Source organism: Schistocerca gregaria, unplaced genomic scaffold, assembly GCF_023897955.1.
Source record: "Schistocerca gregaria isolate iqSchGreg1 unplaced genomic scaffold, iqSchGreg1.2 ptg000180l, whole genome shotgun sequence".
Taxonomy (NCBI): Eukaryota; Metazoa; Arthropoda; class Insecta; order Orthoptera; family Acrididae; genus Schistocerca; species Schistocerca gregaria.
In genome coordinates this window covers 1,886,567-1,908,009 of record NW_026061730.1, presented here as the reverse complement: position 1 = coordinate 1,908,009, position 21,443 = coordinate 1,886,567, and the positions used below count along the sequence as shown (strand labels likewise).

Here is a 21,443-nt window from a genome sequence, read left to right as displayed (position 1 = left end):
TGTGTATATGAACGTGTCCGCGCCTTTGTATTCTGGTACCTTCGCCGCTACAAACCAACCAACCATCGTGTCCGTGCACATCAGAGTCGCAAAGAATGGAGAATAGCCAGGCTTGGTCGTGTGTGTAGCTGTAGCTCAGTTGGCAGATCGTTCGCTTAGCGTGTGAACGGTCTCGGGTTCAAGCCCCGGCTCCTCCATGTTTTGTGGTCAGTGCATGGTAAGTGTTGGTCGCGGCGAACATAAACGCACGCAAGAAGTTGCAAAACCAGCGTCACAGACTGATACGATGTATACTGTCATAAGGAGAGCAAGATGTAAGTGTGGGGACCGGCTGTTATCGTGGTGTTATCGAGTGCAGATCTGTCTTAGGTATCACGGCTTAACGTCATTGAAGTCTAGAGGTGGACAACACGTTCGCCTTACTCAGAGCGGTGTCTGAACTCTATTTTCGACGTTATGCGTGCCACTTTCATTGTGGCCAACTACGATTCGATACAGAATGCACGAAACCTGAAAGACACCCTCACTGATACATAGAGAGTAGTGTTTGTCTGCGGAATAATGGGAGTGCAAGGGTCTGTGACGTTGATATGACTGTATGTAGCACTACTAGTTATCGGGGGAGGGTGGGCGTAGCTCAGATGGTAGAGCGCTCGCTTAGTGTGCGAGAGGTACTGGGATCGATACCCAGCGCCTCCAGAATTTCTAACACACCAACATGCGCACCTTGCCATGCAAGTGGAATAATTCCCAACCGGCAGAGGTGTGTAGGCAGATACAAGCGAACGATTAGCATCCACAATTGCGCCGATTTCACGTAAATCCCACTGCACGTTCCCATTCTTTGCGTGCAGTCGGCTGCTACTGGTGTTGCTGGTTGTGACTGCTGATAACAGATGCCGTAGCAATCAATTCATGGAGTGAGTTGTATGTTTTGCGATAGTCTGTCTCTGACAAGGAAGCACAGGTGATATAGGTGCGAACACAGGAAGCTTGCAGCCCCTCGCTGCCTGCAGACACAGAGCAGCCACACTAGAAGAGCGGCCTAAGCCGTAGGCGAAATGTGCTCATTCGCTTTGGCGCGACGTCGAACTATAAATAAGGCTGTCACTAGCGTGAGCGTTGTGTGAGCGTTTTGTAAAGTCGGAAAAGTCATCTGCATGGGTGATTGCCAAGTTTGGGGAGCGTTTCGTAGTACGATCAGTGCAATGGGGACGCGGAAACTTGTTGTGTCCCAGTGTTTTGCAGTTGGACGACAAGAGTTTTACACAGTAGCAAAGAGCGAGGCACTGAGTTAGCATGAACAATGGAGAGCACAATGGGGCTCGAGATGTGCTTGTTACCTCAGGTGCTGTATGGTTGTGGACAAGGAGTGAAATGGACCAATTTGTGACCGCCCTTTCAATTTAAGACGTTCAAAACAGACGGAATTTACATTCGTAATACCAGAGCATCGAAACTACTTGGAACTCTTATGTATATGAACGTGTCCGCGCCTTTGTATTCTGGTACCTTCGCCGCTACAAACCAACCAACCATCGTGTCCGTGCACATCAGAGTCGCAAAGAATGGAGAATAGCCAGGCTTGGTCGTGTGTGTAGCTGTAGCTCAGTTGGCAGATCGTTCGCTTAGCGTGTGAACGGTCTCGGGTTCAAGCCCCGGCTCCTCCATGTTTTGTGGTCAGTGCATGTTAAGTGTTGGTCGCGGCGAACATAAACGCACGCAAGAAGTTGCAAAACCAGCGTCACAGACTGATACGATGTATACTGTCATAAGGAGAGCAAGATGTAAGTGTGGGGACCGGCTGTTATCGTGGTGTTATCGAGTGCAGATCTGTCTTAGGTATCACGGCTTAACGTCATTGAAGTCTAGAGGTGGACAACACGTTCGCCTTACTCAGAGCGGTGTCTGAACTCTATTTTCGACGTTATGCGTGCCACTTTCATTGTGGCCAACTACGATTCGATACAGAATGCACGAAACCTGAAAGACACCCTCACTGATACATAGAGAGTAGTGTTTGTCTGCGGAATAATGGGAGTGCAAGGGTCTGTGACGTTGATATGACTGTATGTAGCACTACTAGTTACCGGGGGAGGGTGGGCGTAGCTCAGATGGTAGAGCGCTCGCTTAGTGTGCGAGAGGTACTGGGATCGATACCCAGCGCCTCCAGAATTTTTAACACACCTACATGCGCACCTTGCCATGCAAGTGGAATAATTCCCAACCGGCAGAGGTGTGTATGCAGATACAAGCGAACGATTAGCACCCACAATTGCGCCGATTTCACGTAAATCCCACTGCACGTTCCCATTCTTTGCGAGCAGTCGGCTGCTACTGGTGTTGCTGGTTGTGACTGCTGATAACAGATGCCGTAGCAATCAATTCATGGAGTGAGTTGTATGTTTTGCGATAGTCTGTCTCTGACAAGGAAGCACAGGTGATATAGGTGCGAACACAGGAAGCTTGCAGCCCCTCGCTGCCTGCAGACACAGAGCAGCCACACTAGATGAGCGGCCTAAGCCGTAGGCGAAATGTGCTCATTCGCTTTGGCGCGACGTCGAACTATAAATACGGCTGTCACTAGCGTGAGCGTCGTGTAAAGTCGGAAAAGTCATCTGCATGGGTGATTGCCAAGTTTGGGGAGCGTTTCGTAGTACGATCAGTGCAATGGGGACGCGGAAACTTGTTGTGTCCCAGTGTTTTGCAGTTGGACGACAAGAGTTTTACACAGTAGCAAAGAGCGAGGCACTGAGTTAGCATGAACAATGGAGAGCACAATGGGGCTCGAGATGTGCTTGTTACCTCAGGTGCTGTGTGGTTGTGGACAAGGAGTGAAATGGACCAATTTGTGACCGCCCTTTCAATTTAAGACGTTCAAAACAGACGGAATTTGCATTCGTAATACCAGAGCATCGAAACTACTTGGAACTCTTGTGTATAAGAACGTGTCCGCGCCTTTGTATTCTGGTACCTTCGCCGCTACAAACCAATCAACCATCGTGTCCGTGCACATCAGAGTCGCAAAGAATGGAGAATAGCCAGGCTTGGTCGTGTGTGTAGCTGTAGCTCAGTTGGCAGATCGTTCGCTTAGCGTGTGAACGGTCTCGGGTTCAAGCCCCGGCTCCTCCATGTTTTGTGGTCAGTGCATGGTAAGTGTTGGTCGCGGCGAACATAAACGCACGCAAGAAGTTGCAAAACCAGCGTCACAGACTGATACGATGTATACGGTCATAAGGAGAGCAAGATGTAAGTGTGGGGACCGGCTGTTATCGTGGTGTTATCGAGTGCAGATCTGTCTTAGGTATCACGGCTTAACGTCATTGAAGTCTAGAGGTGGACAACACGTTCGCCTTACTCAGAGCGGTGTCTGAACTCTATTTTCGACGTTATGCGTGCCACTTTCATTGTGGCCAACTACGATTCGATACAGAATGCACGAAACCTGAAAGACACCCTCACTGATACATAGAGAGTAGTGTTTGTCTGCGGAATAATGGGAGTGCAAGGGTCTGTGACGTTGATATGACTGTATGTAGCACTACTAGTTATCGGGGGAGGGTGGGCGTAGCTCAGATGGTAGAGCGCTCGCTTAGTGTGCGAGAGGTACTGGGATCGATACCCAGCGCCTCCAGAATTTCTAACACACCAACATGCGCACCTTGCCATGCAAGTGGAATAATTCCCAACCGGCAGAGGTGTGTAGGCAGATACAAGCGAACGATTAGCATCCACAATTGCGCCGATTTCACGTAAATCCCACTGCACGTTCCCATTCTTTGCGTGCAGTCGGCTGCTACTGGTGTTGCTGGTTGTGACTGCTGATAACAGATGCCGTAGCAATCAATTCATGGAGTGAGTTGTATGTTTTGCGATAGTCTGTCTCTGACAAGGAAGCACAGGTGATATAGGTGCGAACACAGGAAGCTTGCAGCCCCTCGCTGCCTGCAGACACAGAGCAGCCACACTAGAAGAGCGGCCTAAGCCGTAGGCGAAATGTGCTCATTCGCTTTGGCGCGACGTCGAACTATAAATAAGGCTGTCACTAGCGTGAGCGTCGTGTAAAGTCGGAAAAGTCATCTGCATGGGTGATTGCCAAGTTTGGGGAGCGTTTCGTAGTACGATCAGTGCAATGGGGACGCGGAAACTTGTTGTGTCCCAGTGTTTTGCAGTTGGACGACAAGAGTTTTACACAGTAGCAAAGAGCGAGGCACTGAGTTAGCATGAACAATGGAGAGCACAATGGGGCTCGAGATGTGCTTGTTACCTCAGGTGCTGTATGGTTGTGGACAAGGAGTGAAATGGACCAATTTGTGACCGCCCTTTCAATTTAAGACGTTCAAAACAGACGGAATTTGCATTCGTAATACCAGAGCATCGAAACTACTTGGAACTCTTGTGTATATGAACGTGTCCGCGCCTTTGTATTCTGGTACCTTCGCCGCTACAAACCAACCAACCATCGTGTCCGTGCACATCAGAGTCGCAAAGAATGGAGAATAGCCAGGCTTGGTCGTGTGTGTAGCTGTAGCTCAGTTGGCAGATCGTTCGCTTAGCGTGTGAACGGTCTCGGGTTCAAGCCCCGGCTCCTCCATGTTTTGTGGTCAGTGCATGTTAAGTGTTGGTCGCGGCGAACATAAACGCACGCAAGAAGTTGCAAAACCAGCGTCACAGACTGATACGATGTATACTGTCGTAAGGAGAGCAAGATGTAAGTGTGGGGACCGGCTGTTATCGTGGTGTTATCGAGTGCAGATCTGTCTTAGGTATCACGGCTTAACGTCATTGAAGTCTAGAGGTGGACAACACGTTCGCCTTACTCAGAGCGGTGTCTGAACTCTATTTTCGACGTTATGCGTGCCACTTTCATTGTGGCCAACTACGATTCGATACAGAATGCACGAAACCTGAAAGACACCCTCACTGATACATAGAGAGTAGTGTTTGTCTGCGGAATAATGGGAGTGCAAGGGTCTGTGACGTTGATATGACTGTATGTAGCACTACTAGTTATCGGGGGAGGGTGGGCGTAGCTCAGATGGTAGAGCGCTCGCTTAGTGTGCGAGAGGTACTGGGATCGATACCCAGCGCCTCCAGAATTTCTAACACACCTACATGCGCACCTTGCCATGCAAGTGGAATAATTCCCAACCGGCAGAGGTGTGTAGGCAGATACAAGCGAACGATTAGCACCCACAATTGCGCCGATTTCACGTAAATCCCACTGCACGTTCCCATTCTTTGCGAGCAGTCGGCTGCTACTGGTGTTGCTGGTTGTGACTGCTGATAACAGATGCCGTAGCAATCAATTCATGGAGTGAGTTGTATGTTTTGCGATAGTCTGTCTCTGACAAGGAAGCACAGGTGATATAGGTGCGAACACAGGAAGCTTGCAGCCCCTCGCTGCCTGCAGACACAGAGCAGCCACACTAGAAGAGCGGCCTAAGCCGTAGGCGAAATGTGCTCATTCGCTTTGGCGCGACGTCGAACTATAAATACGGCTGTCACTAGCGTGAGCGTTGCGTGAGCGTCGTGTAAAGTCGGAAAAGTCATCTGCATGGGTGATTGCCAAGTTTGGGGAGCGTTTCGTAGTACGATCAGTGCAATGGGGACGCGGAAACTTGTTGTGTCCCAGTGTTTTGCAGTTGGACGACAAGAGTTTTACACAGTAGCAAAGAGCGAGGCACTGAGTTAGCATGAACAATGGAGAGCACAATGGGGCTCGAGATGTGCTTGTTACCTCAGGTGCTGTGTGGTTGTGGACAAGGAGTGAAATGGACCAATTTGTGACCGCCCTTTCAATTTAAGACGTTCAAAACAGACGGAATTTGCATTCGTAATACCAGAGCATCGAAACTACTTGGAACTCTTGTGTATAAGAACGTGTCCGCGCCTTTGTATTCTGGTACCTTCGCCGCTACAAACCAATCAACCATCGTGTCCGTGCACATCAGAGTCGCAAAGAATGGAGAATAGCCAGGCTTGGTCGTGTGTGTAGCTGTAGCTCAGTTGGCAGATCGTTCGCTTAGCGTGTGAACGGTCTCGGGTTCAAGCCCCGGCTCCTCCATGTTTTGTGGTCAGTGCATGGTAAGTGTTGGTCGCGGCGAACATAAACGCACGCAAGAAGTTGCAAAACCAGCGTCACAGACTGATACGATGTATACGGTCATAAGGAGAGCAAGATGTAAGTGTGGGGACCGGCTGTTATCGTGGTGTTATCGAGTGCAGATCTGTCTTAGGTATCACGGCTTAACGTCATTGAAGTCTAGAGGTGGACAACACGTTCGCCTTACTCAGAGCGGTGTCTGAACTCTATTTTCGACGTTATGTTTGCCACTTTCATTGTGGCCAACTACGATTCGATACAGAATGCACGAAACCTGAAAGACACCCTCACTGATACATAGAGAGTAGTGTTTGTCTGCGGAATAATGGGAGTGCAAGGGTCTGTGACGTTGATATGACTGTATGTAGCACTACTAGTTATCGGGGGAGGGTGGGCGTAGCTCAGATGGTAGAGCGCTCGCTTAGTGTGCGAGAGGTACTGGGATCGATACCCAGCGCCTCCAGAATTTCTAACACACCTACATGCGCACCTTGCCATGCAAGTGGAATAATTCCCAACCGGCAGAGGTGTGTAGGCAGATACAAGCGAACGATTAGCATCCACAATTGCGCCGATTTCACGTAAATCCCACTGCACGTTCCCATTCTTTGCGTGCAGTCGGCTGCTACTGGTGTTGCTGGTTGTGACTGCTGATAACAGATGCCGTAGCAATCAATTCATGGAGTGAGTTGTATGTTTTGCGATAGTCTGTCTCTGACAAGGAAGCACAGGTGATATAGGTGCGAACACAGGAAGCTTGCAGCCCCTCGCTGCCTGCAGACACAGAGCAGCCACACTAGAAGAGCGGCCTAAGCCGTAGGCGTAATGTGCTCATTCGCTTTAGCGCGACGTCGAACTATAAATAAGGCTGTCACTAGCGTGAGCGTTGCGTGAGCGTCGTGTAAAGTCGGAAAAGTCATCTGCATGGGTGATTGCCAAGTTTGGGGAGCGTTTCGTAGTACGATCAGTGCAATGGGGACGCGGAAACTTGTTGTGTCCCAGTGTTTTGCAGTTGGACGACAAGAGTTTTACACAGTAGCAAAGGGCGAGGCACTGAGTTAGCATGAACAATGGAGAGCACAATGGGGCTCGAGATGTGCTTGTTACCTCAGGTGCTGTATGGTTGTGGACAAGGAGTGAAATGGACCAATTTGTGACCGCCCTTTCAATTTAAGACGTTCAAAACAGACGGAATTTGCATTCGTAATACCAGAGCATCGAAACTACTTGGAACTCTTGTGTATATGAACGTGTCCGCGCCTTTGTATTCTGGTACCTTCGCCGCTACAAACCAACCAACCATCGTGTCCGTGCACATCAGAGTCGCAAAGAATGGAGAATAGCCAGGCTTGGTCGTGTGTGTAGCTGTAGCTCAGTTGGCAGATCGTTCGCTTAGCGTGTGAACGGTCTCGGGTTCAAGCCCCGGCTCCTCCATGTTTTGTGGTCAGTGCATGGTAAGTGTTGGTCGCGGCGAACATAAACGCACGCAAGAAGTTGCAAAACCAGCGTCACAGACTGATACGATGTATACGGTCATAAGGAGAGCAAGATGTAAGTGTGGGGACCGGCTGTTATCGTGGTGTTATCGAGTGCAGATCTGTCTTAGGTATCACGGCTTAACGTCATTGAAGTCTAGAGGTGGACAACACGTTCGCCTTACTCAGAGCGGTGTCTGAACTCTATTTTCGACGTTATGCGTGCCACTTTCATTGTGGCCAACTACGATTCGATACAGAATGCACGAAACCTGAAAGACACCCTCACTGATACATAGAGAGTAGTGTTTGTCTGCGGAATAATGGGAGTGCAAGGGTCTGTGACGTTGATATGACTGTATGTAGCACTACTAGTTATCGGGGGAGGGTGGGCGTAGCTCAGATGGTAGAGCGCTCGCTTAGTGTGCGAGAGGTACTGGGATCGATACCCAGCGCCTCCAGAATTTCTAACACACCAACATGCGCACCTTGCCATGCAAGTGGAATAATTCCCAACCGGCAGAGGTGTGTAGGCAGATACAAGCGAACGATTAGCATCCACAATTGCGCCGATTTCACGTAAATCCCACTGCACGTTCCCATTCTTTGCGTGCAGTCGGCTGCTACTGGTGTTGCTGGTTGTGACTGCTGATAACAGATGCCGTAGCAATCAATTCATGGAGTGAGTTGTATGTTTTGCGATAGTCTGTCTCTGACAAGGAAGCACAGGTGATATAGGTGCGAACACAGGAAGCTTGCAGCCCCTCGCTGCCTGCAGACACAGAGCAGCCACACTAGAAGAGCGGCCTAAGCCGTAGGCGAAATGTGCTCATTCGCTTTGGCGCGACGTCGAACTATAAATAAGGCTGTCACTAGCGTGAGCGTTGCGTGAGCGTCGTGTAAAGTCGGAAAAGTCATCTGCATGGGTGATTGCCAAGTTTGGGGAGCGTTTCGTAGTACGATCAGTGCAATGGGGACGCGGAAACTTGTTGTGTCCCAGTGTTTTGCAGTTGGACGACAAGAGTTTTACACAGTAGCAAAGAGCGAGGCACTGAGTTAGCATGAACAATGGAGAGCACAATGGGGCTCGAGATGTGCTTGTTACCTCAGGTGCTGTATGGTTGTGGACAAGGAGTGAAATGGACCAATTTGTGACCGCCCTTTCAATTTAAGACGTTCAAAACAGACGGAATTTGCATTCGTAATACCAGAGCATCGAAACTACTTGGAACTCTTGTGTATATGAACGTGTCCGCGCCTTTGTATTCTGGTACCTTCGCCGCTACAAACCAACCAACCATCGTGTCCGTGCACATCAGAGTCGCAAAGAATGGAGAATAGCCAGGCTTGGTCGTGTGTGTAGCTGTAGCTCAGTTGGCAGATCGTTCGCTTAGCGTGTGAACGGTCTCGGGTTCAAGCCCCGGCTCCTCCATGTTTTGTGGTCAGTGCATGGTAAGTGTTGGTCGCGGCGAACATAAACGCACGCAAGAAGTTGCAAAACCAGCGTCACAGACTGATACGATGTATACGGTCATAAGGAGAGCAAGATGTAAGTGTGGGGACCGGCTGTTATCGTGGTGTTATCGAGTGCAGATCTGTCTTAGGTATCACGGCTTAACGTCATTGAAGTCTAGAGGTGGACAACACGTTCGCCTTACTCAGAGCGGTGTCTGAACTCTATTTTCGACGTTATGCGTGCCACTTTCATTGTGGCCAACTACGATTCGATACAGAATGCACGAAACCTGAAAGACACCCTCACTGATACATAGAGAGTAGTGTTTGTCTGCGGAATAATGGGAGTGCAAGGGTCTGTGACGTTGATATGACTGTATGTAGCACTACTAGTTATCGGGGGAGGGTGGGCGTAGCTCAGATGGTAGAGCGCTCGCTTAGTGTGCGAGAGGTACTGGGATCGATACCCAGCGCCTCCAGAATTTCTAACACACCAACATGCGCACCTTGCCATGCAAGTGGAATAATTCCCAACCGGCAGAGGTGTGTAGGCAGATACAAGCGAACGATTAGCATCCACAATTGCGCCGATTTCACGTAAATCCCACTGCACGTTCCCATTCTTTGCGTGCAGTCGGCTGCTACTGGTGTTGCTGGTTGTGACTGCTGATAACAGATGCCGTAGCAATCAATTCATGGAGTGAGTTGTATGTTTTGCGATAGTCTGTCTCTGACAAGGAAGCACAGGTGATATAGGTGCGAACACAGGAAGCTTGCAGCCCCTCGCTGCCTGCAGACACAGAGCAGCCACACTAGAAGAGCGGCCTAAGCCGTAGGCGAAATGTGCTCATTCGCTTTGGCGCGACGTCGAACTATAAATAAGGCTGTCACTAGCGTGAGCGTCGTGTAAAGTCGGAAAAGTCATCTGCATGGGTGATTGCCAAGTTTGGGGAGCGTTTCGTAGTACGATCAGTGCAATGGGGACGCGGAAACTTGTTGTGTCCCAGTGTTTTGCAGTTGGACGACAAGAGTTTTACACAGTAGCAAAGAGCGAGGCACTGAGTTAGCATGAACAATGGAGAGCACAATGGGGCTCGAGATGTGCTTGTTACCTCAGGTGCTGTATGGTTGTGGACAAGGAGTGAAATGGACCAATTTGTGACCGCCCTTTCAATTTAAGACGTTCAAAACAGACGGAATTTGCATTCGTAATACCAGAGCATCGAAACTACTTGGAACTCTTGTGTATATGAACGTGTCCGCGCCTTTGTATTCTGGTACCTTCGCCGCTACAAACCAACCAACCATCGTGTCCGTGCACATCAGAGTCGCAAAGAATGGAGAATAGCCAGGCTTGGTCGGGTGTGTAGCTGTAGCTCAGTTGGCAGATCGTTCGCTTAGCGTGTGAACGGTCTCGGGTTCAAGCCCCGGCTCCTCCATGTTTTGTGGTCAGTGCATGGTAAGTGTTGGTCGCGGCGAACATAAACGCACGCAAGAAGTTGCAAAACCAGCGTCACAGACTGATACGATGTATACTGTCATAAGGAGAGCAAGATGTAAGTGTGGGGACCGGCTGTTATCGTGGTGTTATCGAGTGCAGATCTGTCTTAGGTATCACGGCTTAACGTCATTGAAGTCTAGAGGTGGACAACACGTTCGCCTTACTCAGAGCGGTGTCTGAACTCTATTTTCGACGTTATGCGTGCCACTTTCATTGTGGCCAACTACGATTCGATACAGAATGCACGAAACCTGAAAGACACCCTCACTGATACATAGAGAGTAGTGTTTGTCTGCGGAATAATGGGAGTGCAAGGGTCTGTGACGTTGATATGACTGTATGTAGCACTACTAGTTATCGGGGGAGGGTGGGCGTAGCTCAGATGGTAGAGCGCTCGCTTAGTGTGCGAGAGGTACTGGGATCGATACCCAGCGCCTCCAGAATTTCTAACACACCTACATGCGCACCTTGCCATGCAAGTGGAATAATTCCCAACCGGCAGAGGTGTGTAGGCAGATACAAGCGAACGATTAGCATCCACAATTGCGCCGATTTCACGTAAATCCCACTGCACGTTCCCATTCTTTGCGTCCAGTCGGCTGCTACTGGTGTTGCTGGTTGTGACTGCTGATAACAGATGCCGTAGCAATCAATTCATGGAGTGAGTTGTATGTTTTGCGATAGTCTGTCTCTGACAAGGAAGCACAGGTGATATAGGTGCGAACACAGGAAGCTTGCAGCCCCTCGCTGCCTGCAGACACAGAGCAGCCACACTAGAAGAGCGGCCTAAGCCGTAGGCGAAATGTGCTCATTCGCTTTGGCGCGACGTCGAACTATAAATAAGGCTGTCACTAGCGTGAGCGTTGCGTGAGCGTCGTGTAAAGTCGGAAAAGTCATCTGCATGGGTGATTGCCAAGTTTGGGGAGCGTTTCGTAGTACGATCAGTGCAATGGGGACGCGGAAACTTGTTGTGTCCCAGTGTTTTGCAGTTGGACGACAAGAGTTTTACACAGTAGCAAAGAGCGAGGCACTGAGTTAGCATGAACAATGGAGAGCACAATGGGGCTCGAGATGTGCTTGTTACCTCAGGTGCTGTATGGTTGTGGACAAGGAGTGAAATGGACCAATTTGTGACCGCCCTTTCAATTTAAGACGTTCAAAACAGACGGAATTTGCATTCGTAATACCAGAGCATCGAAACTACTTGGAACTCTTGTGTATATGAACGTGTCCGCGCCTTTGTATTCTGGTACCTTCGCCGCTACAAACCAACCAACCATCGTGTCCGTGCACATCAGAGTCGCAAAGAATGGAGAATAGCCAGGCTTGGTCGTGTGTGTAGCTGTAGCTCAGTTGGCAGATCGTTCGCTTAGCGTGTGAACGGTCTCGGGTTCAAGCCCCGGCTCCTCCATGTTTTGTGGTCAGTGCATGGTAAGTGTTGGTCGCGGCGAACATAAACGCACGCAAGAAGTTGCAAAACCAGCGTCACAGACTGATACGATGTATACGGTCATAAGGAGAGCAAGATGTAAGTGTGGGGACCGGCTGTTATCGTGGTGTTATCGAGTGCAGATCTGTCTTAGGTATCACGGCTTAACGTCATTGAAGTCTAGAGGTGGACAACACGTTCGCCTTACTCAGAGCGGTGTCTGAACTCTATTTTCGACGTTATGCGTGCCACTTTCATTGTGGCCAACTACGATTCGATACAGAATGCACGAAACCTGAAAGACACCCTCACTGATACATAGAGAGTAGTGTTTGTCTGCGGAATAATGGGAGTGCAAGGGTCTGTGACGTTGATATGACTGTATGTAGCACTACTAGTTATCGGGGGAGGGTGGGCGTAGCTCAGATGGTAGAGCGCTCGCTTAGTGTGCGAGAGGTACTGGGATCGATACCCAGCGCATCCAGAATTTCTAACACACCAACATGCGCACCTTGCCATGCAAGTGGAATAATTCCCAACCGGCAGAGGTGTGTAGGCAGATACAAGCGAACGATTAGCATCCACAATTGCGCCGATTTCACGTAAATCCCACTGCACGTTCCCATTCTTTGCGTGCAGTCGGCTGCTACTGGTGTTGCTGGTTGTGACTGCTGATAACAGATGCCGTAGCAATCAATTCATGGAGTGAGTTGTATGTTTTGCGATAGTCTGTCTCTGACAAGGAAGCACAGGTGATATAGGTGCGAACACAGGAAGCTTGCAGCCCCTCGCTGCCTGCAGACACAGAGCAGCCACACTAGAAGAGCGGCCTAAGCCGTAGGCGAAATGTGCTCATTCGCTTTGGCGCGACGTCGAACTATAAATAAGGCTGTCACTAGCGTGAGCGTTGCGTGAGCGTCGTGTAAAGTCGGAAAAGTCATCTGCATGGGTGATTGCCAAGTTTGGGGAGCGTTTCGTAGTACGATCAGTGCAATGGGGACGCGGAAACTTGTTGTGTCCCAGTGTTTTGCAGTTGGACGACAAGAGTTTTACACAGTAGCAAAGAGCGAGGCACTGAGTTAGCATGAACAATGGAGAGCACAATGGGGCTCGAGATGTGCTTGTTACCTCAGGTGCTGTATGGTTGTGGACAAGGAGTGAAATGGACCAATTTGTGACCGCCCTTTCAATTTAAGACGTTCAAAACAGACGGAATTTGCATTCGTAATACCAGAGCATCGAAACTACTTGGAACTCTTGTGTATATGAACGTGTCCGCGCCTTTGTATTCTGGTACCTTCGCCGCTACAAACCAACCAACCATCGTGTCCGTGCACATCAGAGTCGCAAAGAATGGAGAATAGCCAGGCTTGGTCGTGTGTGTAGCTGTAGCTCAGTTGGCAGATCGTTCGCTTAGCGTGTGAACGGTCTCGGGTTCAAGCCCCGGCTCCTCCATGTTTTGTGGTCAGTGCATGGTAAGTGTTGGTCGCGGCGAACATAAACGCACGCAAGAAGTTGCAAAACCAGCGTCACAGACTGATACGATGTATACGGTCATAAGGAGAGCAAGATGTAAGTGTGGGGACCGGCTGTTATCGTGGTGTTATCGAGTGCAGATCTGTCTTAGGTATCACGGCTTAACGTCATTGAAGTCTAGAGGTGGACAACACGTTCGCCTTACTCAGAGCGGTGTCTGAACTCTATTTTCGACGTTATGCGTGCCACTTTCATTGTGGCCAACTACGATTCGATACAGAATGCACGAAACCTGAAAGACACCCTCACTGATACATAGAGAGTAGTGTTTGTCTGCGGAATAATGGGAGTGCAAGGGTCTGTGACGTTGATATGACTGTATGTAGCACTACTAGTTATCGGGGGAGGGTGGGCGTAGCTCAGATGGTAGAGCGCTCGCTTAGTGTGCGAGAGGTACTGGGATCGATACCCAGCGCCTCCAGAATTTCTAACACACCAACATGCGCACCTTGCCATGCAAGTGGAATAATTCCCAACCGGCAGAGGTGTGTAGGCAGATACAAGCGAACGATTAGCATCCACAATTGCGCCGATTTCACGTAAATCCCACTGCACGTTCCCATTCTTTGCGTGCAGTCGGCTGCTACTGGTGTTGCTGGTTGTGACTGCTGATAACAGATGCCGTAGCAATCAATTCATGGAGTGAGTTGTATGTTTTGCGATAGTCTGTCTCTGACAAGGAAGCACAGGTGATATAGGTGCGAACACAGGAAGCTTGCAGCCCCTCGCTGCCTGCAGACACAGAGCAGCCACACTAGAAGAGCGGCCTAAGCCGTAGGCGAAATGTGCTCATTCGCTTTGGCGCGACGTCGAACTATAAATAAGGCTGTCACTAGCGTGAGCGTTGCGTGAGCGTCGTGTAAAGTCGGAAAAGTCATCTGCATGGGTGATTGCCAAGTTTGGGGAGCGTTTCGTAGTACGATCAGTGCAATGGGGACGCGGAAACTTGTTGTGTCCCAGTGTTTTGCAGTTGGACGACAAGAGTTTTACACAGTAGCAAAGAGCGAGGCACTGAGTTAGCATGAACAATGGAGAGCACAATGGGGCTCGAGATGTGCTTGTTACCTCAGGTGCTGTATGGTTGTGGACAAGGAGTGAAATGGACCAATTTGTGACCGCCCTTTCAATTTAAGACGTTCAAAACAGACGGAATTTGCATTCGTAATACCAGAGCATCGAAACTACTTGGAACTCTTGTGTATATGAACGTGTCCGCGCCTTTGTATTCTGGTACCTTCGCCGCTACAAACCAACCAACCATCGTGTCCGTGCACATCAGAGTCGCAAAGAATGGAGAATAGCCAGGCTTGGTCGGGTGTGTAGCTGTAGCTCAGTTGGCAGATCGTTCGCTTAGCGTGTGAACGGTCTCGGGTTCAAGCCCCGGCTCCTCCATGTTTTGTGGTCAGTGCATGGTAAGTGTTGGTCGCGGCGAACATAAACGCACGCAAGAAGTTGCAAAACCAGCGTCACAGACTGATACGATGTATACTGTCATAAGGAGAGCAAGATGTAAGTGTGGGGACCGGCTGTTATCGTGGTGTTATCGAGTGCAGATCTGTCTTAGGTATCACGGCTTAACGTCATTGAAGTCTAGAGGTGGACAACACGTTCGCCTTACTCAGAGCGGTGTCTGAACTCTATTTTCGACGTTATGCGTGCCACTTTCATTGTGGCCAACTACGATTCGATACAGAATGCACGAAACCTGAAAGACACCCTCACTGATACATAGAGAGTAGTGTTTGTCTGCGGAATAATGGGAGTGCAAGGGTCTGTGACGTTGATATGACTGTATGTAGCACTACTAGTTATCGGGGGAGGGTGGGCGTAGCTCAGATGGTAGAGCGCTCGCTTAGTGTGCGAGAGGTACTGGGATCGATACCCAGCGCCTCCAGAATTTCTAACACACCAACATGCGCACCTTGCCATGCAAGTGGAATAATTCCCAACCGGCAGAGGTGTGTAGGCAGATACAAGCGAACGATTAGCATCCACAATTGCGCCGATTTCACGTAAATCCCACTGCACGTTCCCATTCTTTGCGTGCAGTCGGCTGCTACTGGTGTTGCTGGTTGTGACTGCTGATAACAGATGCCGTAGCAATCAATTCATGGAGTGAGTTGTATGTTTTGCGATAGTCTGTCTCTGACAAGGAAGCACAGGTGATATAGGTGCGAACACAGGAAGCTTGCAGCCCCTCGCTGCCTGCAGACACAGAGCAGCCACACTAGAAGAGCGGCCTAAGCCGTAGGCGAAATGTGCTCATTCGCTTTGGCGCGACGTCGAACTATAAATAAGGCTGTCACTAGCGTGAGCGTTGCGTGAGCGTCGTGTAAAGTCGGAAAAGTCATCTGCATGGGTGATTGCCAAGTTTGGGGAGCGTTTCGTAGTACGATCAGTGCAATGGGGACGCGGAAACTTGTTGTGTCCCAGTGTTTTGCAGTTGGACGACAAGAGTTTTACACAGTAGCAAAGAGCGAGGCACTGAGTTAGCATGAACAATGGAGAGCACAATGGGGCTCGAGATGTGCTTGTTACCTCAGGTGCTGTATGGTTGTGGACAAGGAGTGAAATGGACCAATTTGTGACCGCCCTTTCAATTTAAGACGTTCAAAACAGACGGAATTTGCATTCGTAATACCAGAGCATCGAAACTACTTGGAACTCTTGTGTATATGAACGTGTCCGCGCCTTTGTATTCTGGTACCTTCGCCGCTACAAACCAACCAACCATCGTGTCCGTGCACATCAGAGTCGCAAAGAATGGAGAATAGCCAGGCTTGGTCGGGTGTGTAGCTGTAGCTCAGTTGGCAGATCGTTCGCTTAGCGTGTGAACGGTCTCGGGTTCAAGCCCCGGCTCCTCCATGTTTTGTGGTCAGTGCATGGTAAGTGTTGGTCGCGGCGAACATAAACGCACGCAAGAAGTTGCAAAACCAGCGTCACAGACTGATACGATGTATACTGTCATAAGGAGAGCAAGATGTAAGTGTGGGGACCGGCTGTTATCGTGGTGTTATCGAGTGCAGATCTGTCTTAGGTATCACGGCTTAACGTCATTGAAGTCTAGAGGTGGACAACACGTTCGCCTTACTCAGAGCGGTGTCTGAACTCTATTTTCGACGTTATGCGTGCCACTTTCATTGTGGCCAACTACGATTCGATACAGAATGCACGAAACCTGAAAGACACCCTCACTGATACATAGAGAGTAGTGTTTGTCTGCGGAATAATGGGAGTGCAAGGGTCTGTGACGTTGATATGACTGTATGTAGCACTACTAGTTATCGGGGGAGGGTGGGCGTAGCTCAGATGGTAGAGCGCTCGCTTAGTGTGCGAGAGGTACTGGGATCGATACCCAGCGCCTCCAGAATTTCTAACACACCTACATGCGCACCTTGCCATGCAAGTGGAATAATTCCCAACCGGCAGAGGTGTGTAGGCAGATACAAGCGAACGATTAGCATCCACAATTGCGCCGATTTCACGTAAATCCCACTGCACGTTCCCATTCTTTGCGTGCAGTCGGCTGCTACTGGTGTTGCTGGTTGTGACTGCTGATAACAGATGCCGTAGCAATCAATTCATGGAGTGAGTTGTATGTTTTGCGATAGTCTGTCTCTGACAAGGAAGCACAGGTGATATAGGTGCGAACACAGGAAGCTTGCAGCCCCTCGCTGCCTGCAGACACAGAGCAGCCACACTAGAAGAGCGGCCTAAGCCGTAGGCGAAATGTGCTCATTCGCTTTAGCGCGACGTCGAACTATAAATAAGGCTGTCACTAGCGTGAGCGTTGCGTGAGCGTCGTGTAAAGTCGGAAAAGTCATCTGCATGGGTGATTGCCAAGTTTGGGGAGCGTTTCGTAGTACGATCAGTGCAATGGGGACGCGGAAACTTGTTGTGTCCCAGTGTTTTGCAGTTGGACGACAAGAGTTTTACACAGTAGCAAAGAGCGAGGCACTGAGTTAGCATGAACAATGGAGAGCACAATGGGGCTCGAGATGTGCTTGTTACCTCAGGTGCTGTATGGTTGTGGACAAGGAGTGAAATGGACCAATTTGTGACCGCCCTTTCAATTTAAGACGTTCAAAACAGACGGAATTTGCATTCGTAATACCAGAGCATCGAAACTACTTGGAACTCTTGTGTATATGAACGTGTCCGCGCCTTTGTATTCTGGTACCTTCGCCGCTACAAACCAACCAACCATCGTGTCCGTGCACATCAGAGTCGCAAAGAATGGAGAATAGCCAGGCTTGGTCGGGTGTGTAGCTGTAGCTCAGTTGGCAGATCGTTCGCTTAGCGTGTGAACGGTCTCGGGTTCAAGCCCCGGCTCCTCCATGTTTTGTGGTCAGTGCATGGTAAGTGTTGGTCGCGGCGAACATAAACGCACGCAAGAAGTTGCAAAACCAGCGTCACAGACTGATACGATGTATACTGTCATAAGGAGAGCAAGATGTAAGTGTGGGGACCGGCTGTTATCGTGGTGTTATCGAGTGCAGATCTGTCTTAGGTATCACGGCTTAACGTCATTGAAGTCTAGAGGTGGACAACACGTTCGCCTTACTCAGAGCGGTGTCTGAACTCTATTTTCGACGTTATGCGTGCCACTTTCATTGTGGCCAACTACGATTCGATACAGAATGCACGAAACCTGAAAGACACCCTCACTGATACATAGAGAGTAGTGTTTGTCTGCGGAATAATGGGAGTGCAAGGGTCTGTGACGTTGATATGACTGTATGTAGCACTACTAGTTATCGGGGGAGGGTGGGCGTAGCTCAGATGGTAGAGCGCTCGCTTAGTGTGCGAGAGCTACTGGGATCGATACCCAGCGCCTCCAGAATTTCTAACACACCTACATGCGCACCTTGCCATGCAAGTGGAATAATTCCCAACCGGCAGAGGTGTGTAGGCAGATACAAGCGAACGATTAGCATCCACAATTGCGCCGATTTCACGTAAATCCCACTGCACGTTCCCATTCTTTGCGTGCAGTCGGCTGCTACTGGTGTTGCTGGTTGTGACTGCTGATAACAGATGCCGTAGCAATCAATTCATGGAGTGAGTTGTATGTTTTGCGATAGTCTGTCTCTGACAAGGAAGCACAGGTGATATAGGTGCGAACACAGGAAGCTTGCAGCCCCTCGCTGCCTGCAGACACAGAGCAGCCACACTAGAAGAGCGGCCTAAGCCGTAGGCGAAATGTGCTCATTCGCTTTAGCGCGACGTCGAACTATAAATAAGGCTGTCACTAGCGTGAGCGTTGCGTGAGCGGCGTGTAAAGTCGGAAAAGTCATCTGCATGGGTGATTGCCAAGTTTGGGGAGCGTTTCGTAGTACGATCAGTGCAATGGGGACGCGGAAACTTGTTGTGTCCCAGTGTTTTGCAGTTGGACGACAAGAGTTTTACACAGTAGCAAAGAGCGAGGCACTGAGTTAGCATGAACAATGGAGAGCACAATGGGGCTCGAGATGTGCTTGTTACCTCAGGTGCTGTATGGTTGTGGACAAGGAGTGAAATGGACCAATTTGTGACCGCCCTTTCAATTTAAGACGTTCAAAACAGACGGAATTTGCATTCGTAATACCAGAGCATCGAAACTACTTGGAACTCTTGTGTATATGAACGTGTCCGCGCCTTTGTATTCTGGTATCTTCGCCGCTACAAACCAATCAACCATCGTGTCCGTGCACATCAGAGTCGCAAAGAATGGAGAATAGCCAGGCTTGGTCGTGTGTGTAGCTGTAGCTCAGTTGGCAGATCGTTCGCTTAGCGTGTGAACGGTCTCGGGTTCAAGCCCCGGCTCCTCCATGTTTTGTGGTCAGTGCATGGTAAGTGTTGGTCGCGGCGAACATAAACGCACGCAAGAAGTTGCAAAACCAGCGTCACAGACTGATACGATGTATACTGTCATAAGGAGAGCAAGATGTAAGTGTGGGGACCGGCTGTTATCGTGGTGTTATCGAGTGCAGATCTGTCTTAGGTATCACGGCTTAACGTCATTGAAGTCTAGAGGTGGACAACACCTTCGCCTTACTCAGAGCGGTGTCTGAACTCTATTTTCGACGTTATGCGTGCCACTTTCATTGTGGCCAACTACGATTCGATACAGAATGCACGAAACCTGAAAGACACCCTCACTGATACATAGAGAGTAGTGTTTGTCTGCGGAATAATGGGAGTGCAAGGGTCTGTGACGTTGATATGACTGTATGTAGCACTACTAGTTATCGGGGGAGGGTGGGCGTAGCTCAGATGGTAGAGCGCTCGCTTAGTGTGCGAGAGGTACTGGGATCGATACCCAGCGCCTCCAGAATTTCTAACACACCAACATGCGCACCTTGCCATGCAAGTGGAATAATTCCCAACCGGCAGAGGTGTGTAGGCAGATACAAGCGAACGATTAGCATCCACAATTGCGCCGATTTCACGTAAATCCCACTGCACGTTCCCATTCTTTGCGTGCAGTCGGCTGCTACTGGTGTTGCTGGTTGTGACTGCTGATAACAGATGCCGTAGCAATCAATTCATGGAGTGAGTTGTATGTTTTGCGATAGTCTGTCTCTGACAAGGAAGCACAGGTGATATAGGTGCGAACACAGGAAGCTTGCAGCCCCTCGCTGCCTGCAGACACAGAGCAGCCACACTAGAAGAGCGGCCTAAGCCGTAGGCGAAATGTGCTCATTCGCTTTGGCGCGACGTCGAACTATAAATAAGGCTGTCACTAGCGTGAGCGTTGCGTGAGCGTCGTGTAAAGTCGGAAAAGTCATCTGCATGGGTGATTGCCAAGTTTGGGGAGCGTTTCGTAGTACGATCAGTGCAATGGGGACGCGGAAACTTGTTGTGTCCCAGTGTTTTGCAGTTGGACGACAAGAGTTTTACACAGTAGCAAAGAGCGAGGCACTGAGTTAGCATGAACAATGGAGAGCACAATGGGGCTCGAGATGTGCTTGTTACCTCAGGTGCTGTATGGTTGTGGACAAGGAGTGAAATGGACCAATTTGTGACCGCCCTTTCAATTTAAGACGTTCAAAACAGACGGAATTTGCATTCGTAATACCAGAGCATCGAAACTACTTGGAACTCTTGTGTATATGAACGTGTCCGCGCCTTTGTATTCTGGTACCTTCGCCGCTACAAACCAACCAACCATCGTGTCCGTGCACATCAGAGTCGCAAAGAATGGAGAATAGCCAGGCTTGGTCGGGTGTGTAGCTGTAGCTCAGTTGGCAGATCGTTCGCTTAGCGTGTGAACGGTCTCGGGTTCAAGCCCCGGCTCCTCCATGTTTTGTGGTCAGTGCATGGTAAGTGTTGGTCGCGGCGAACATAAACGCACGCAAGAAGTTGCAAAACCAGCGTCACAGACTGATACGATGTATACTGTCATAAGGAGAGCAAGATGTAAGTGTGGGGACCGGCTGTTATCGTGGTGTTATCGAGTGCAGATCTGTCTTAGGTATCACGGCTTAACGTCATTGAAGTCTAGAGGTGGACAACACGTTCGCCTTACTCAGAGCGGTGTCTGAACTCTATTTTCGACGTTATGCGTGCCACTTTCATTGTGGCCAACTACGATTCGATACAGAATGCACGAAACCTGAAAGACACCCTCACTGATACATAGAGAGTAGTGTTTGTCTGCGGAATAATGGGAGTGCAAGGGTCTGTGACGTTGATATGACTGTATGTAGCACTACTAGTTATCGGGGGAGGGTGGGCGTAGCTCAGATGGTAGAGCGCTCGCTTAGTGTGCGAGAGGTACTGGGATCGATACCCAGCGCCTCCAGAATTTCTAACACACCTACATGCGCACCTTGCCATGCAAGTGGAATAATTCCCAACCGGCAGAGGTGTGTAGGCAGATACAAGCGAACGATTAGCATCCACAATTGCGCCGATTTCACGTAAATCCCACTGCACGTTCCCATTCTTTGCGTGCAG

At 49.7% G+C, this 21,443-nt stretch overlaps 13 non-coding genes across 13 annotated transcripts; all 13 read left to right on the top strand.

Moving 5' to 3' along the window:
- Positions 1–625: 625 nt before the first annotated feature.
- Positions 626–699, top strand: Trnat-agu (transfer RNA threonine (anticodon AGU)). The gene has a single exon. It is a non-coding gene; the product is annotated as a tRNA-Thr (tRNA).
- A 1,399-nt stretch (positions 700–2,098) lies between these two features.
- Positions 2,099–2,172, top strand: Trnat-agu (transfer RNA threonine (anticodon AGU)). Its single transcript has one exon. It is a non-coding gene; the product is annotated as a tRNA-Thr (tRNA).
- A 1,388-nt stretch (positions 2,173–3,560) lies between these two features.
- On the top strand, positions 3,561–3,634 carry Trnat-agu (transfer RNA threonine (anticodon AGU)). Its single transcript has one exon. It is a non-coding gene; the product is annotated as a tRNA-Thr (tRNA).
- Positions 3,635–5,022: 1,388 nt separating this feature from the next.
- On the top strand, positions 5,023–5,096 carry Trnat-agu (transfer RNA threonine (anticodon AGU)). Its single transcript has one exon. It is a non-coding gene; the product is annotated as a tRNA-Thr (tRNA).
- Positions 5,097–6,495: 1,399 nt separating this feature from the next.
- On the top strand, positions 6,496–6,569 carry Trnat-agu (transfer RNA threonine (anticodon AGU)). Its single transcript has one exon. It is a non-coding gene; the product is annotated as a tRNA-Thr (tRNA).
- Positions 6,570–7,968: 1,399 nt separating this feature from the next.
- Positions 7,969–8,042, top strand: Trnat-agu (transfer RNA threonine (anticodon AGU)). Its single transcript has one exon. It is a non-coding gene; the product is annotated as a tRNA-Thr (tRNA).
- Positions 8,043–9,441: 1,399 nt separating this feature from the next.
- Trnat-agu (transfer RNA threonine (anticodon AGU)) lies at positions 9,442–9,515 on the top strand. Its single transcript has one exon. It is a non-coding gene; the product is annotated as a tRNA-Thr (tRNA).
- A 1,388-nt stretch (positions 9,516–10,903) lies between these two features.
- Positions 10,904–10,977, top strand: Trnat-agu (transfer RNA threonine (anticodon AGU)). Its single transcript has one exon. It is a non-coding gene; the product is annotated as a tRNA-Thr (tRNA).
- Positions 10,978–13,849: 2,872 nt separating this feature from the next.
- Trnat-agu (transfer RNA threonine (anticodon AGU)) lies at positions 13,850–13,923 on the top strand. The gene has a single exon. It is a non-coding gene; the product is annotated as a tRNA-Thr (tRNA).
- A 1,399-nt stretch (positions 13,924–15,322) lies between these two features.
- Trnat-agu (transfer RNA threonine (anticodon AGU)) lies at positions 15,323–15,396 on the top strand. Its single transcript has one exon. It is a non-coding gene; the product is annotated as a tRNA-Thr (tRNA).
- A 1,399-nt stretch (positions 15,397–16,795) lies between these two features.
- Positions 16,796–16,869, top strand: Trnat-agu (transfer RNA threonine (anticodon AGU)). Its single transcript has one exon. It is a non-coding gene; the product is annotated as a tRNA-Thr (tRNA).
- A 2,872-nt stretch (positions 16,870–19,741) lies between these two features.
- Trnat-agu (transfer RNA threonine (anticodon AGU)) lies at positions 19,742–19,815 on the top strand. The gene has a single exon. It is a non-coding gene; the product is annotated as a tRNA-Thr (tRNA).
- A 1,399-nt stretch (positions 19,816–21,214) lies between these two features.
- On the top strand, positions 21,215–21,288 carry Trnat-agu (transfer RNA threonine (anticodon AGU)). Its single transcript has one exon. It is a non-coding gene; the product is annotated as a tRNA-Thr (tRNA).
- The last annotated feature ends 155 nt before the right edge of the window (positions 21,289–21,443 follow it).